The following is a 15,356-nucleotide window of genomic DNA, read 5'->3' on the forward strand; positions in this document are numbered from 1 at the left end:
ACGGCTGTTAAGGAGGGCGTCCTTCTCCAGTGTTTGCTTTGGCCCTGTCAAGAGTGAGCTGGCTGTGATGTGTGGGTTTGTTCTGTGTCCTCTCTCTGTCCCACTGGTCCGAGTGTCCCTTTCTGCCGGAACCGTGCTATTTTGTCACCTCGCCGTTGTGTCACCGTTAGAGACTGGGTATTGCAGTGCTGCCAGCCCTGCGGTGTTTGCTTCGGTTCGGTTTGGCTGTTCTGGGTCTTTCCTGTTTCCATATGACCTCTGGGATGTCTGTCTGATTCTGTAAAGAATGTCACTGGTACTTTGATGGGATTCCATTGAATCTGTCCAGTGCTTTTGCTAGGATGACCATTTAACCACATTCATTCTGCTGCTCCCTGAACATGAGTCTTCCCATCTCTAGTGTCTTCTTTGATTTCTTCCTTCAGAGTTCTGAAATTGTCTTTGTAGAGTCTTCTATCTCCTTGATTAGATTGACCCCTAGGATTTGTTTTGGAAGCTATTATGAATAGAATTGTTTTCCTGATTTCTTTCTCAGGTAGTTCATTATTGGTGTATAGAAAAGCTATTGATTTTTTAATGTTGATTTTATAGCATGCTACTTTGCTGAATTTGTTTATCAATGTAAAAGACTTTTGGTGGAGATTTTAGGGTCTTCTAAATATAGGATCATATTGTCTACTCTCTTAAATATTTTAAATTGTGTATCCAAATTTAACATACTGGATTTGCTTTTTAAGTGCTCAGAAGCATGACTGGACAGGCTTCTTACCCTGACAAGAAATCACCCCTAAATAATTAACTGTCATTTGTAAGTCTAATAAATGTTTACATACAGAGAATTTTAATTCCTTAAACATTATGATTCTGTTTATAGTCAACATGTTTTATACCGTTCAGCTTAGAGTCATCAGTTGAAGTGATTATACCTTTTAAATTGCACATTTTATATTATTTTATTTATAGTGCTGGGGATCAAATCCGGGGCCGTGTGCATGCTGGGCAATAAATTACACATTTCAAGTAGCATAAGTAGGTGAATGTGTAGCTGTACTATGTCAAATTCTTTACAAAAGCTTTACGGAAACGTCGTACAATTTAAAAACAAGTCCTCGTTGCTTGCCCCACGGCAAAGCTTGCTCGGCCTACGTTTGCTCTGCGTCATCCCTTCTGACGTGCGTCAGTGCAGCTTTGACGGTGAGGGGCGTGGAATGAGGGACACACGCTGGAGGTTGGGCCCCATGGCGTCTGGGGAGCCGGAAAGAGGCCACGCCTCTGCCGCTGTGGTGGCCGGAGAGCGCTGGAGCCGGCGGGAGAGACGCTGATGTGAAGTGGGGAGGAGCAGAGCCAGCGGGAACCCGTGTCCTTCCCCCGCAGCCTGGCCTCTGCTGTGCAGCTGCTCGCCTGCCTGGCTGGAGCAGAGGCGGGCGGCTGCGGGCCTGGCTGCTGCCCTGCACACAGCAAGCCTGAAGATCAGCGACAGTGTGTGCAAGGGAGCAACAACTGGCGCCCAGGGGACGTCTGGGGCTTCGGCTGTGCTTTCTGCCTTGTGGACCGTGCACACTTCTTTCGTGGCTCACACTAACAGAGAACAGACACTCCAAGGACTGGGTTCCATCTTAGCCAGGTCGGGGTGGGACAGAGCCACCCAGGTAACTGCACGTCTTCCTAGAGTTTAAAGGATGCTTGTCGCCTGGGGAGAAGTTTCACTGTCTCAAGTGGAAAACGTGCGACAGTGATGTGTGATTCTGCTCTCAGGGAGGCTGACTGCACTGTCAGAGATTTGAGCCTTCCATCCCAGGTCTGGGGCCCATATGCATCTAGGTGAGTGCTCTTACCTGGGGGACTCAGTACACTAAATTCTCTCGAATGCACTTACAAATTTAACATTTCTGATGTTATCCAAGTCTCTACCCTTCTGATAGGTTTAGATTTGTAAACTTCCTTCTACTAGCGTACCTAGAAGTCTGGAGTCCTCACCCAAACTGGTGACTCTTCCTTTTGGCCTGACTTCTAGATCCTTTTCTTACTCTTCCAATCTTGCTAGGTCACAACTCTACATTTTTTTGTTTTTTGGTACGGGGGATCGAACTCAGGACCTTGCACTTGCAAGGGATGCAAGGCGCCAAAGACCTAAATCCCTGGCCCAACTCTGTACACATTTTAATACCTCTGCAGGATTCTGCTCATGGGCCGAAATGACACAAATGACCCTGACCGAGCCCTGGGTGGGACTCTGCAGGGCCTCAGGAGTGGAGACCGGAAGTGCAGGCTGCTTTCACCCAGTATCAGGATCTCCCACAGCCAGGGTGGAGATTTCCCCTTGGAAGAGGGGAGGTCCGTGATCACCTCTGGGAGGGCACCAAAACCGGCAAGACGCATGCTCCAACTGTGCCGGAAGCAGCGGGCGACCCCTAGCTGCCGGTATAAGGGTCGTGGAGGCCAATTGCATAACCGGAGCTTCCAGCCTTGGTTTACTGACCAGCAGCCTGCTTTACAGCGGGAGGCGCCTTGTCCCATCTGTCTGGGCCTTGGGCGCCCTCTGGTGGCAGAACCGCGGTTTTGGTCTTGAGCATGTCTCAAGCCCTCTAAGCAGCACGGCGGCGGCCGAAGGTGCGGTTAGCAGCCTCAGGCCCTGGCTTCAGTCTCCCACACCAAAAGGGCAGATTTGCTGTCTGCCATTGTCCAGGGCTTTCCTGTGTCTGCAGAGCCGGCTGGCGTGCGACCCAGGATGGGAAGGGGGCACTGATGTGGGCAGAGCGCCTTGTCCAGAGGGCTCTGTGGCTCTCTCATCTAACCCAGCAGAACCACCAGAGCTTATCCGATCTTAAAAGCCCCTGCTCTTCAAAGTCCCGTTTAGCTACACTCTAGACCTGTGGTTCTTAATTGGGTTTGAGGGGATCAATGGGCCCCTTTGAGCATCATTAAAAAAGATAATTATCGGGCTGGGGATTTAGCTCAGAGGTTCCGCCCTCTGCTGTGCAAGCCAAGGACCTGAGTTAGATCCCCGGTACCAAAAAAAAAAAAAAAAAAAAAAAAAGAAAGATAATTATCTTTAGCTGGGCACAAGCCTGTAATCCCAGCTACTTGGGAAGCAGAGGCAGAAGGATCACAAGTTCAAGGCCAGCCCGGGCAATTTAGCAAGACCTTGTTTCAAAGTAAAAAATAAAAAGGACTGGGGATGTCATTTAGTGGTAGTGTTGCTTTGGGTTCAATCTGTAATGCTTGGAGAGAGAGAGAGAGAGAGAGAGGGAGCAGTCCTTTAGACAGCGACATATTTGCAATATTGTGAATGGGATTTCAAGGAGTCAGTGTCCCTGGGACGCCCTCATTCCACATCTCTGTCCCTATTAGTTTCTCAGAGGCTTGATGCCTTGGATAATATGCTGGCCCCTGAGGGTGCTGCCAAGGTGGCCTTAGGAACAGGCTCTGCAGAAAGGAGGATGATGCAAGGTGAAATCTCTCCTCACGAGGTGAACAGCATCAGCCTTGGGCGCGTGTGAAGGCTGCTTTGTGTTGAGAAACAGAGCTTCCTCTTATGAAATTATCTGAGAAAGACCAATGACAGAAATAGGTGATTCATATAATCTCAAACAGAGACGATCTCCATGTGGTGTAAAGGGGGGATCTGAATGAAGTGAAAGGCAGCCACTCTCTGGAAGGATTTCCCAAGGCAATTCCTCTTACACTCCAGTTCTGGCCAGTCTCAGAAGGTCTGAAATGTCTCTTGCAGTTTCAAGCCCAGTTCTTGTCTGATAATAAAGGAATTAGAATAAAAGAGCTGCCTCAGGAGATAAGGCAAGCGGGCATAGTGGCCCATGCCTGTAATCCCAGTATTTGGAAGGCTGAGGTAGGAGGATCGCCACAAGTTCAAGGCCAGCCAGGACCACATAGTGAAAACTTGTCTTAAAAAAAAAAAGAGAGAGGGACAAGGGAAACCATGTAAGAGATCCCCAAAACACACTAGCCTGCTTCTAGAAGAAATTTTAAAACAGCAAATTGATCCATGTCCCTTTAGAAGGGATCCATGTCCTTTTAAAGGGATATTTTGGTTGTGTATTATTCACTTCTGCAGCAAATGTTTACTTAATTCATATTGGAAAAGAGAATTTTAGAGTTAGGAGGCATTTCAGGCAGCTCTTTTTCTAATTCTTTTATTCTCAGACAAGCAACGCAGCAACCAGCAGGTAAACTGCTGTTCATTCATCCATTCGGTGAACTTTTTGATCACTTCTGATGTGTCAAGAACTGGGCCTTAGGGCAGGGGATTTAGCTCAGTGGTTCCTCTGCCTGCCTCGAAAGCCCAAGGTATGGAGTTTGATCCCCGGTACAAAAAAAGAAAAGAATGAAAGAACTGGGCCTTTATGTGGAATCAAAGAAGAACAAACCCTGATCCAATGAGGTAGAGACATATATAGGGAAACAACCATAATTTCATAGAGAAAGTGGGTTTTTTGAAATTTATTTTTGTCAGTACACATTTGCAGTACATACTGTTTAACTCCTTGTGTGGAGTTGGTATGCGTACACAACACACCGGAACTCCTTTTTCATCCGCCCTCCCTCTACTCCCTCCTTTCCTCCATCCCTTGATGGCCTTTCCCTTTGGGAAAGAAGGTAACTGTTTTTAAACATTCTTTTGTTTTGAGACAGGGTCTCCCACGTGGCCCTGGACTCTCCCATCTCAGCCTCCAGCTGGCTGGGCCTGCAGGTATGACCCGTGCTGGGTGTGAGATAACTGTTTTCATGGAGGCTTCAAAGCTCAGAGGAAGGTTATCGGGAGAGCCAGCTAAATCTGTGAGGGTGAGGGCCATGCGGGACCACCGGGTGGTGCAGGCCGGGCAATGAGCCAGGTGTGAACTCTTGCCTGCGTCCACTAAGGGAGGGCCTCTCTTCTAACTTGTGCCAAGGTGCACTGTGGGCTTGGGTCCTGAGATGGGCACACAGGGAACTAATGAGAGCGAGATGCAGTAGAGGAGAGGTCAGCCTATGCAGAAGGACAGAGTGAGGCACAATCAAGCTCTCTCTCTCTCTCTCTCTCTCTCTCTCTTCTTTTTTGTACTAGGGATTGAGCTTAGGACCTCATGCTTGCCAGGCAGGCGCTATGCTGCTGAGCCACATCCTACCACAGGAGGTGCACTTTCTACATCTGGAGTGCGTGCAGTGGTGAGCTGGGAAGGGAACCTGGGTCCCTGCGGCACCGCCCACCTCTTGGAGAGGTGGAGCCTCACCTTGTGCAGGGCCAGAATCTGAGATCCAAGGGGCATCTGCCTGCCCCAAAGCCAGGTTCTCAGCGGCTTCATAGGGCTTAAAAATGCTCACACTCTTTGATTCAACAATTGTACTTCTAGGAATCCACGCTAAGGGAATAAGTGGAAATGTGTGCAAAGAAATAGTGATAAAGATGTCTGTGAAAAACTTTTTACAACAAAAAAACAAACAAAAATGTGTATATGCACCAACCCAAAAAACTATCTAAATGCCCAACAATAAGAGATTGGATAAATAAATGGTGCTGGAAAAATTGGGTTTCAACTGGCTAAAGATTAAAACTAGACCTGTATCTCTCGCAATGCACTAAACTAAAATAGAAATGGATTAAAGACCTAAATGTTAAAATAGAAACGCTGAATGGGCTGGAACAGAGGTTAGGTAGAACTCTTGAAGACATTGGTGTAGGAAAAGATTTTATGAACAAAGCCTCAGTTGCCCATAAACTAGGACAAACAATCAACAAGTGGGATCTCTTCTTACTGAAAAGCTTCTGCACAGCAAGAGAAACCACCAGCAGTGTGAAGAGACAACCCACAATGTGGGAAAAAATTTTCACCAGCTGTCCCTCAGACAAAGGTCTACTATCTCGAGTCTATAAAGAACTTAAAAAAATCAGACCTCCCAAATTTAAAGACCCAATCCAAAAACAGGCATCTGAAAAGAACAGACATTTCTCAAAGAAGTAGAAATGGCAAATAAACATATGAAAAAACGTTCAGCATCACTGGTCATTCAAGAGATGCAAATGAAAACAAAGCTGAGATTCCACCTCACCCCAGAAAGAATGGCTGCTATCAAGAAATCAACCAATAACAAATGCTGGCGGGGCTGTGTGGAAAGAGGAACCCTATTCCACTGCTGGTGGGAGTGTAGACTGGTGCAACCACTGTGGAAATCAGTAGGGAGACACCTCAAAGAACTAGGACTGGAAGTCCCATTTGACTCAGCTATTCCACTGCTGGGGATCTTCCCTAAAGAATTAAAAGAATCATACCACAGTGATATATGCGCACCCATGTTCATAGCAGCACAATTTGTGATAGCTAAAACTTGGAAACAACCCAATTGTCCATCAACTGGAGACTGGATAAAGAAAATGTTTGGATTTTTTTTTGCTTAAATTCTTTTATTGGTACATTTTAGGTATACAGTGCATTTACATTTATCATTAGATGCTTGTACCTGTACATGATGTATCTTGGTTCTTATTTTTTCCCCATTCCCTGTGCTCCCTTCACCCCCTCCACCCAAAAATATGGTTTTTTAAAATAAACTGGAGTATTACTCAGCCATAAGGAATGAGAAACTAGAGACATTTAGAGCTAAATGGATGCACATTGAGGCGATAGTCTTAAGTGAAATAAATAGGACACACGTGTAAATACTGAATAGTTTCTCTAGTGTGAGAAACTGGAAGGGTAAATAAGGACTAAAAGATATAATAGATAATGTGAAATAGGAAGAAAAGGAGCAAAGGGGAAGGGAAGTGGAAGGAATACGGGAAAGGAAAGAGGGGAATGGAATTAATATGAGAAAAAGAAAAAATTGAAAAAAAAATCTTTGTAGATAGGGAGGGGTGGAGGGGTTGAAGGGAGGGGAGGGGATGAGGAAAAAATAAGAACCAAGATGGATCATGTAAAGGTGCAAATTTCCAATGATGAATGTCATTATATTGTATACCATAAATATACCAATAAAATTAATTTTAAAAAAGAGACTGGATAAGTACATTATATTATGAACGATGGAATATAAAATAGCTATTGAAATGATATATTAGCAGTATATTATTAATATGAGAAGAGACTCTTAATACATTAAATACATTATTGAATGAGTAAGTAGTTACTGGTCTTTTTTCTCAGTATCAGGAATCGAACTCGGACCTTGCGCTTGCCAGGCAGGTGTGGTGCCACTGAGCTATATCCCAGCTTGCATGACATAAGGAAATTAACCCATGTGCTGAATACTGTTTTTATAAATATATAGAACAATTTATGCCTTGAGGACAGAGTACTGATTAATTTAAAGAAAGATGATGGTGGTGATTTTTTTTTGAGACAGGGTCCCACTACGTGGCCCAGGCTGGCCTCAAAGTCCTGGCAATCCTGTCTCAGCCTCCTGAGTGCTGGGATTATAGGTGGCCACCACCTCCCCAAAGATGGTGGACATTTTTATTTCATGTTTTTGTTAACTTCAATCCTCTAACTTTTTTTTCTATAAAGAATAAGTCTTCCCTATGCAACAATGACAAAGACAGTTACAAGAGAGTATTTATGAGACGTCTGTCTCCTGGGAGACAAGATGTAGGCACTTTGGTTCACTGAGAGTGTTGAAGCACTCAGAGTGGGCCTGGCACACAGTTGGACGCCACCAAATGCCAGCTCCTGGTGCTACTGCAGGTGCACTGCAATAACAGCTCGATGTTGGCTGCCGCGGCTGCTCTATATGAGAGCGCTGCTACAGCGACCCACGACTGCCACGCTCCGGGAGTGCTGTGACTGACTGAGGCTCGGTGACAGGGCCTGAGGCCATGGAAGGCACAGCCAGGGCCTTGAATTTTGGTCCTCAAGATTCCCTCCAGGTAAGAAGGCAGCAACGTCTGGATGGGAGGTGGAGCTGGGGACAAGACAGCGAGGGAGAGGCCGGTCATCAGGCTGCTCCGGACCGGCGGCCGTGGAGATGTCGGGCTCCGTGTTGGGCTGCTGGGCTGGATTTCCCCAAGCGCCCCCATATCTAGTCTAGGCTGCCTTGGTCTGGAGGCCTGGGCCTGGGCGGGCCCAGCAGCGGGGAGGCTCCTGGGAGAGCATCCGAGTGGGGCCGAGGTGCAGCTTCCTCTCTCGAGTCCACCCTGCCCTTTCTTCTACCTCCCTACAACCTCGTATGCGCCGGGGTTCTACCTTCCACGCAGGATCTCCTTCAATATCACATCACTCTCCAAGCTGCAGTTTGCTCCGGGCCGCGAGTCAGCGGAATCCGACGGCCCTGTCCATTAACCGCTGTAACAGGACTGCCTCCGTATTCTAACACCCCAGAGACAGTGACTGTGTGTTCTTCACCTCTGGTAACATCTTTTAGGGACGATTTGTGATGTGGCAGGATCCAAAAATACCTGAAAAGGATTTGATTTTTTTTTTTTTTTTTTTTTTTTGGTATCAGGGATCAAACTCCTGACCTGGCGCTTGTGAGGCAGGCGGCGGCACCACTGAGCTAAATCCCCGGCCCTTTTTTTTTTGAGTAGGGAAAATTTATTGGGAGAAAGAAAGCTTCTGCCTAAGAGAGACAGAGGGGGAATGATCTGATTATTTTAAAATGTGAGAAGTTGGCACTTATTTTGAAGTATAATTTACATATAAAAAACAGATTTTAAGTACATAATTTGATGAATTTTGACAATTGTGTACATTCATATAACTACAATCTAATCAAGTCATGGAATGTTTCCATCACCCCAGCTAGTTTCCTTTTCCTATCTATCTCCTTACTCCACCAAAATCAGCTACTGTTGCAATTTTTATTGCCAAAGATTAGTTTTCCCTGTTCTAGGTTTTCTGTTAATGAATCCTTATTATTATTATTATTTTTGGTACCGGTGATTGAACTTGGGTCCTTGAGCTTGTGCAACAGGTGGCAGCACTGAGCTAAATCCCCGGCCCTGAATCCTTATTTTTTGTCTAACATATTTGCCCAACACAAAGCTTTTGAGATTCAACTGTCTGTGTGTACCTGTGGTTAATTTCTTGTGTCTGAGTGCAGTAGAATGGAATGGGTTGCTGCTGTTATGAATATGTAGCAATTAGTTTATCCATTCACCTGTCAGTGGACATTGGTGTTGCTTCCTATTTTGGGCTATTGTGAATAAAGCTGGAGAGAACATGTTTCTACAAGTGTTTTGGGTATATGTTTTTATTTCTCTTGGGTAAATCCCTAGAAGTGGAATTTCTTCACTTCATAGGTAAGTATGTATTTAACTTTATAAGAAACTCCTGAAGTGTTTTCCAAAGAAGTTGTAATGTTTTAAATTTGCCGTAGTGATTCCCGAGGGTTCCAGTTGCTCCACATCCTTGCTGACGTTGCTGTTGTCACCAGATGGACCTCTGTCTATTGTAAAGAAGGGAGGGAGGGGAGGATGGGTGCAGACGCATGTGTACTTAGGAATCTAGTGCTGTTTAGTATTTGATGAAGGTGGGTGCTAGGTCATCTGTTGAGAGCAAAAGGATGAAGCGAGACTTGGCAGTCTGAATAAAGGAGGTGTAAATGGTCATTGCATGGAGGCAAAGAGCTTGGCCAGAAAGACACAATACCCGACATCCTCAACTTAAAGGAGGAGAGGTTTGTTTTAGTTCACAGTTTGCAGAGGTTTCACTCAGTCTGAGGCAAGGCAGCACGGCAGGGTGCATTGCAGAGCAGGTGCGCCAGGAGGCAGCAAGAAGCAGAGGGAGGGGACGAGGGAGGAAGGGAGAGATGGACCCCCCCAGGCCACGCCCCAGGGCCGCCTCCTCCATCCAGGCTCCACCTCCCAAATTCACATTTAGCTATAAACCCATCAGCAGACTAATTCACTGCTGAGTATCACACTCCCATGATCCAGTCACCTCCCCAAAGCCCCATCTATGGGTGGGTGAGGCTTTGGGGTACACGTAGGTATAAACTATAATAAGGTCCATATTATTAACTGAATTCATAATTGATAACCTTCCATACAGAGCCCACCAGTCCCGGATGGGGGTCACTGCTAACTCTGCCAAACATTTAGCATATAAATTATATCAATTCTCTACAGTCTCTTCCAGAAAATAGAAGCAGAGGGAGTACTTCCTAACTTATTCTATGAGGCTACCATTGCATTACTCTAATATCAAAAACAAGCAAAGAGATTACAAAACAAGAAAATCACAGACCAGTATCTCTCATGAACATACAAGGAAAAATCCTAACAAAGCATTGTTTTTCAAATTGAATCCAATTATGTATAAAAAATAATTTGCTAATTGTATAATTGTATTAATAATTGTTTACGTAAATAATAATCTACTACAACCAAATGAGTTCTGGTTGCAGAACTCTGGTTCAACATTTGAAAAAAATCAGTGTAATCCATATCAGCAAGTTAAAGGGAAAAAAGCAAAGAGTTATATCAATAGGTGCAGAAAAAAGTTTGACAAAATCCAACATAGATTAATAATAAAAATTTTCAGTAAAGTAGGACTAGAGGGAAACTCCTTCAACTTGATAAAGAAATCCACAAAAACTTTTCAGTTAATATCATGCTTAATGAAACTAGAAGCTTTTCTCACTAGAATAAAAAGGCAAGGATGTCTCCCTCACCACTGCTTTTCAACATCTTATTGGGTTCTAACCAATGAGACAAGGAAAGGAAGTAAAATGTGTATATTTGGGAAGGAAGAAATAAAACTGTCTTTGTTTGCAAGATGACATGTTTGTCTGTGTAGAAAATCTGAAAGAATTGGTGAAAATAAATCTACAAAGAAAAGGCCCTCCTAAAATTAATAGATGATTATATACCAAGGTTGCAGGATACAAAATTAATATACAAAACCCAATTGCTTTCCTGTACCCTAGCAATGAACAAGTTGTATTTAAAGTTAAAAGGACAATGCCAGATGCATTAGAGCTCTCCAAAATAAAATAGATATAACAAAGTAAGTGCAAGATCTCTACGAGGAAAACTACAAAACTTGGATTAAAAAAAAAAGAACTAAATACACGAAAGGATATTCCATGTTCAAGGAAAGGAAGATTCAACTTTGTAAAGATGTCAGTTTTTCCTAATTCACCTATTGATTCAGTGCAATCTCAGTTAAAATCCCAGCCAGCTATTTAGTGGATGTACATTGATTCCAAAGCCAACACAGTGTTGAAGAACAAGGTTGGAGGATCAATGCTATCTGATTTCTGTATAAAGCTACAATAATGAAAATAGTGTGGTGTTCGTCCAAGAAGAGACAGGTCAGTGAAACATAATAAAGAACCCAGAAACAGACTCATAGATATAGTAACCTGGCCTCTGGCAAAGGAGAAAAAGGCAACACGATAGAGAAAAGAATAACCTTTTCAACAAGTAGTGATTCACATACAAAACAAATCCAAACAGCCAGGGATCTAGCTCAGTGGTTCCGCTGCCTGCCTCGAAAGTGCAAGGTCCCGAGATTAATCTCCGGCACCAAAAACAAAAATAAAACCAAATCCAAACAAATACTTTACATCTCTCACAAAAAAATTAACCAACATATTAATGCAAATCAATAAAGCTAGAAGACAACATGGCAAATCCGGATGGCTTTGGGTTTGGTTGGTGATGATCTAAAAAGATCTGATACCACAACGCACGCCATGGCTGAAAGAATTGGTAAGCGGGATGGGCTTCAGTGAACTCTTCTGCTTCGTGAAAGACACATTAAGACAGAAAAAGACAAAGCATAGACTGGGAGAGAATATTTGTAAAAGATGTATTTGATAAAAGGATCGTTGTACAAAATATACAAAGAACAAGGGACTCAATAATAAGAAAGCACACAACCTGATTTTTAAAATGGACCATAGATCTCCCCAAAAAGGACACACAGATGCCACGCGAACATACGAGGAGCCTCTTCACATCCTATGTCATCAGTTAATACAGTGATAGAGTTCTCTACCAGACAAAATGTCCCCAGAGGTCCTACATTCTAAAATGGCTCCCATTCCTAAAATGGTTCCTGCTTATGGAAATGAGCCACTTCGGAAAAGTGAAACCTACCCCCTCTGGAGAAGCAAAACCTATCTTGTTGCTCCACCCTGCTACCCACGTGATCCTCCCCTTCCAATCACCTGCCCTCCCATTGCTTGCCCAACAATTCGACCAATTCTAATTTCTCCTGATACTCTCCCCGCTGCACCACCCTATATAAACCGCACCCCAGTGAATCTCTCTCTCGCCATTGTTCGAGGCAGCCCAGCTGCTCTTTTCCCCCAATAAAGCCTTGCCTCGGGTGCTCCTGTTTCAGCTCGTTTTCTTTCTGTGAGGATGAGGAGGCGGCTTTAGAGGGAATGCTATAAAATCACTGCAGGGTGCGGGTTCCTCACCGGGCTCTCCACATTGCATAGGTCTAAGGAGCACTGTTGTATTGTAGTCGACTTCCTGGTGTCTCCTGAGGCATAATTTGAAAAGTGCCTTCTGGAATTATTCCACACGGTAGCTCATTTCGCCTTCCATAGCCTTCACCCCCTGCACCCCCCATCTCTTCACTGGACCTATTCTTGCTGAGGTTAACGATCACATTTTATTAAGTCCAGCAGACTGTCCTGTCTTCAGCTCATTTGACATCACTGACCATTGCCTTCTTAAAATGCTTTTCTCCAGCCATCATCTTGCCTTGGCTTTCTTTCTTTTTTTTTGGTACCAGGGATCGAACTCGGGTCCTTGCGCTTGCAAGGCAGGTGGCGGAACCACTGAGCTAAATCCCCGGCCCTTGCCTTGGTTTTTCTTCTTGCTTCTTTGGCTTTTCCTTCACTCTGTCCTTTGTCAGTTTCTCTTCCTCTGCCTGTCCACTGAATATGTGAATCCCCCAGCGTGTTGTCTTCTTTTTTCTTTGAAGCAAAACATTTATTGGTACATTTTAGATATACATAATGATCACGTTCATCATAGGGTATCTGTTCCTGTACATGATAGATCTTGGTTCTTATGTTTTCCCATTCCCCTCCCCTCCCTTCAGCCCTTCTTCCCTTCCTTATTTACAAAAGCTTTGGTTCCATTTTTTCCTTCTATTCTCTTTTTTTCTTGTCCCTTCTTTCCTTTCCCACTCCCCCCTCCCATGTTCCCCCTCCCATTTGAACATTTTCTTCCCATTTCCCAATATCTAGTATACATTTTGGTCCTTGTTTCCATTTTTGGTTTCTCACACCAGAGAAACAATGCAGTGTTTAAATATGTGTGTTAAATTTATCTCACTTAAGAATATGGTCTCAAAGTGTGTCCATTTAGCTAGAAATGTATCAAACTCATCCTTTTCTATGGCTGAGTAGTACTCCATTGTATAAAAAAACCCACATCTTCTTTATCCATTCATTTATTGATGAGCACTTGGGCTGTTTCCCAGCTTTAGCTATTACAAATTGTGCTGCTATAAATATGGGTGCACATATATTGCTGTGGTATGATGCTTTTAATTCTTTTGGGAAGATACCCAGCAGAGGAATAGCTGGGTCAAATGAAACCTCTGGTCCTAGTTCTTTGAGGTATCTCCACACTGATTTCCACAGTGGTTGCACCAGTCTGCAATCTCACCAACAATGGAGAAGGGTTCCTTTCTCCCCACAACCCCGCCAGCATTTGTTATTGGTTGATTTCTTGATAGCAGCCATACTTTCTGGGGTGAGGTGGAATCTCAGTGTTGTTTTCATCTGCATCTCTTGATGACCAGTGATGTTGAACATTTTTTCATATATTTATTTGCTGCTTCTACTTCTTCATCTCAGAAGTGTCAGAAGGGTCTGGTTTTTTGAGTTCTTCATATATTCTAGTTACTAGCTCTTTGTCTGAGGAACAGCTGGAAAAAATTCTTTCCCTCACAGTGGGTTGTCTCTTCAGTCTGTTGGTGATTTCTTTTGCTGTACAAAAGCTTTTTAATGAGATGAGATCCCAGTTGTTGATTCTTTGTGAACAAAACAAAGCTGAAGCAATTGGACATTCATACACAAAAATAAAATCTTAGACACATACCTCACATGTGAAAAAGGAAGGCTCATAAGCTTAAATGGAAAAAGAAAAACATTGACAGGAGTTGCTCAGTGGTGGAGCACATGTCCCACATGCGTGAGGCCCTGGGTTCAGTGCCCAGCACTAAGAAAAGAAAGAAGAGGCTGGGGATGTAGCTCAGTGGTGCCGCCGCCTGCCTCCCAAGCACAAGGTCCCAACTTCGATCCCCCGTACCAAAAAAGAAAGAAGCAAAAGGAACTAATGGGTATTTTTTGTTTATAAATAGTTAAGAGTATAAGCAAGATTGATTGATGGGGATAGAAAGAGGCAGCTCTCTGGGGAGACCCTGTGTCTCAGACACTGTGTACCCTAGGGTGTGAGCTGGGATGGCAGCATAGAGGTTCCAGGTGGGCAGGCCGTGCAGCTGTCCTGCAGGGGACTGTGTCTTGGAGGGGGGTCACAGGAGTATGTCACAATTCTTCAGCCTATAAATCTAAGATTAGTACACTTTCCCTATTTTACTGCATCAGGGAAAAAACCTTTAGTGGTTTCTTATTGGTTTTAAAGTCTAAAATCCTGATTAGACAGTAGTTTATAAGTCTGAGTGACCCGTTTCCTGCCTACTTCTCCAGTTTCATTTCCCTACCCTTAAGCTCCTGTCACAGGGCCTTTGCACACCCCACTCCCTCCCCCAGGAGGGCTCCTTCCCCACGCACCTTCTCTCAGCTAACCCTTCATTGTTCATCAGTGGCATCAAACATTTCCTCTGGGACATTTCTTGGTCTCCAGGGCTAGGTTAGGTCCCTAACTACATGTTGTGTGTCTTAGGTCACAGTAATCTTTTAGAAGCACCAGAACCTGCTGAATCAGGTCTGCGTGTTTGCTGTTTTACCTTAAGATGTCTGGAATAGTAACTACTCATTTCACATTTTCCAAGTACTAAACTTGAAATGAGTCTTAGATTAATTTAACAAAGTCTGAAAATAGGCCACAAAACAAGCGCTGGGGTACAAGGCCATGAGCACAACCCGCTCACTGTCTCCAAGGGCAGGCCAACCACCCACCGTTCCACGTCCCTGTTGCAAAGCCTCCCCTCGAGCTCCCGGCTCCCAGCTTTCATCCACTAATCACGGGATTATTGTGACGTAGCAACATACGGATGCTCTCTCAGCATAATAAAATCAACGTACCCTGGGCCGGCGATTTAGCTCAGTGGTTCCGCCACCTGCGTCACAAGCGCAAGGACCTGAGTTCAATCCCCGGTACCAAAAAAAAAAAATCACAAATCAACGTGTCCTTTCTGCCCTGCTTAGTGAGAAAATGTTAAACCCATTGCCAACGTCTATTGCGATTTAACATTGTTCTGAAGGTCCTAGGCCATGAA

The 15,356-nt window shown here is 44.3% G+C and overlaps 1 long non-coding RNA gene across 1 annotated transcript; it reads left to right on the top strand.

The window, feature by feature from the left end:
• The first annotated feature begins 352 nt into the window (after positions 1-352).
• LOC110346655 (uncharacterized) lies at positions 353-9,352 on the top strand. Its single transcript, XR_002390822.2, has 3 exons — positions 353-1,821; positions 4,651-4,708; positions 5,063-9,352. It is a non-coding gene; the product is annotated as an uncharacterized LOC110346655 (long non-coding RNA).
• The last annotated feature ends 6,004 nt before the right edge of the window (positions 9,353-15,356 follow it).

Source organism: Heterocephalus glaber, unplaced genomic scaffold (assembly GCF_053883595.1).
Source record: "Heterocephalus glaber isolate CG9 unplaced genomic scaffold, H.glaber_assembly_v1.0 deba00001444, whole genome shotgun sequence".
NCBI classification, from domain to species: domain Eukaryota; kingdom Metazoa; phylum Chordata; class Mammalia; order Rodentia; family Bathyergidae; genus Heterocephalus; species Heterocephalus glaber.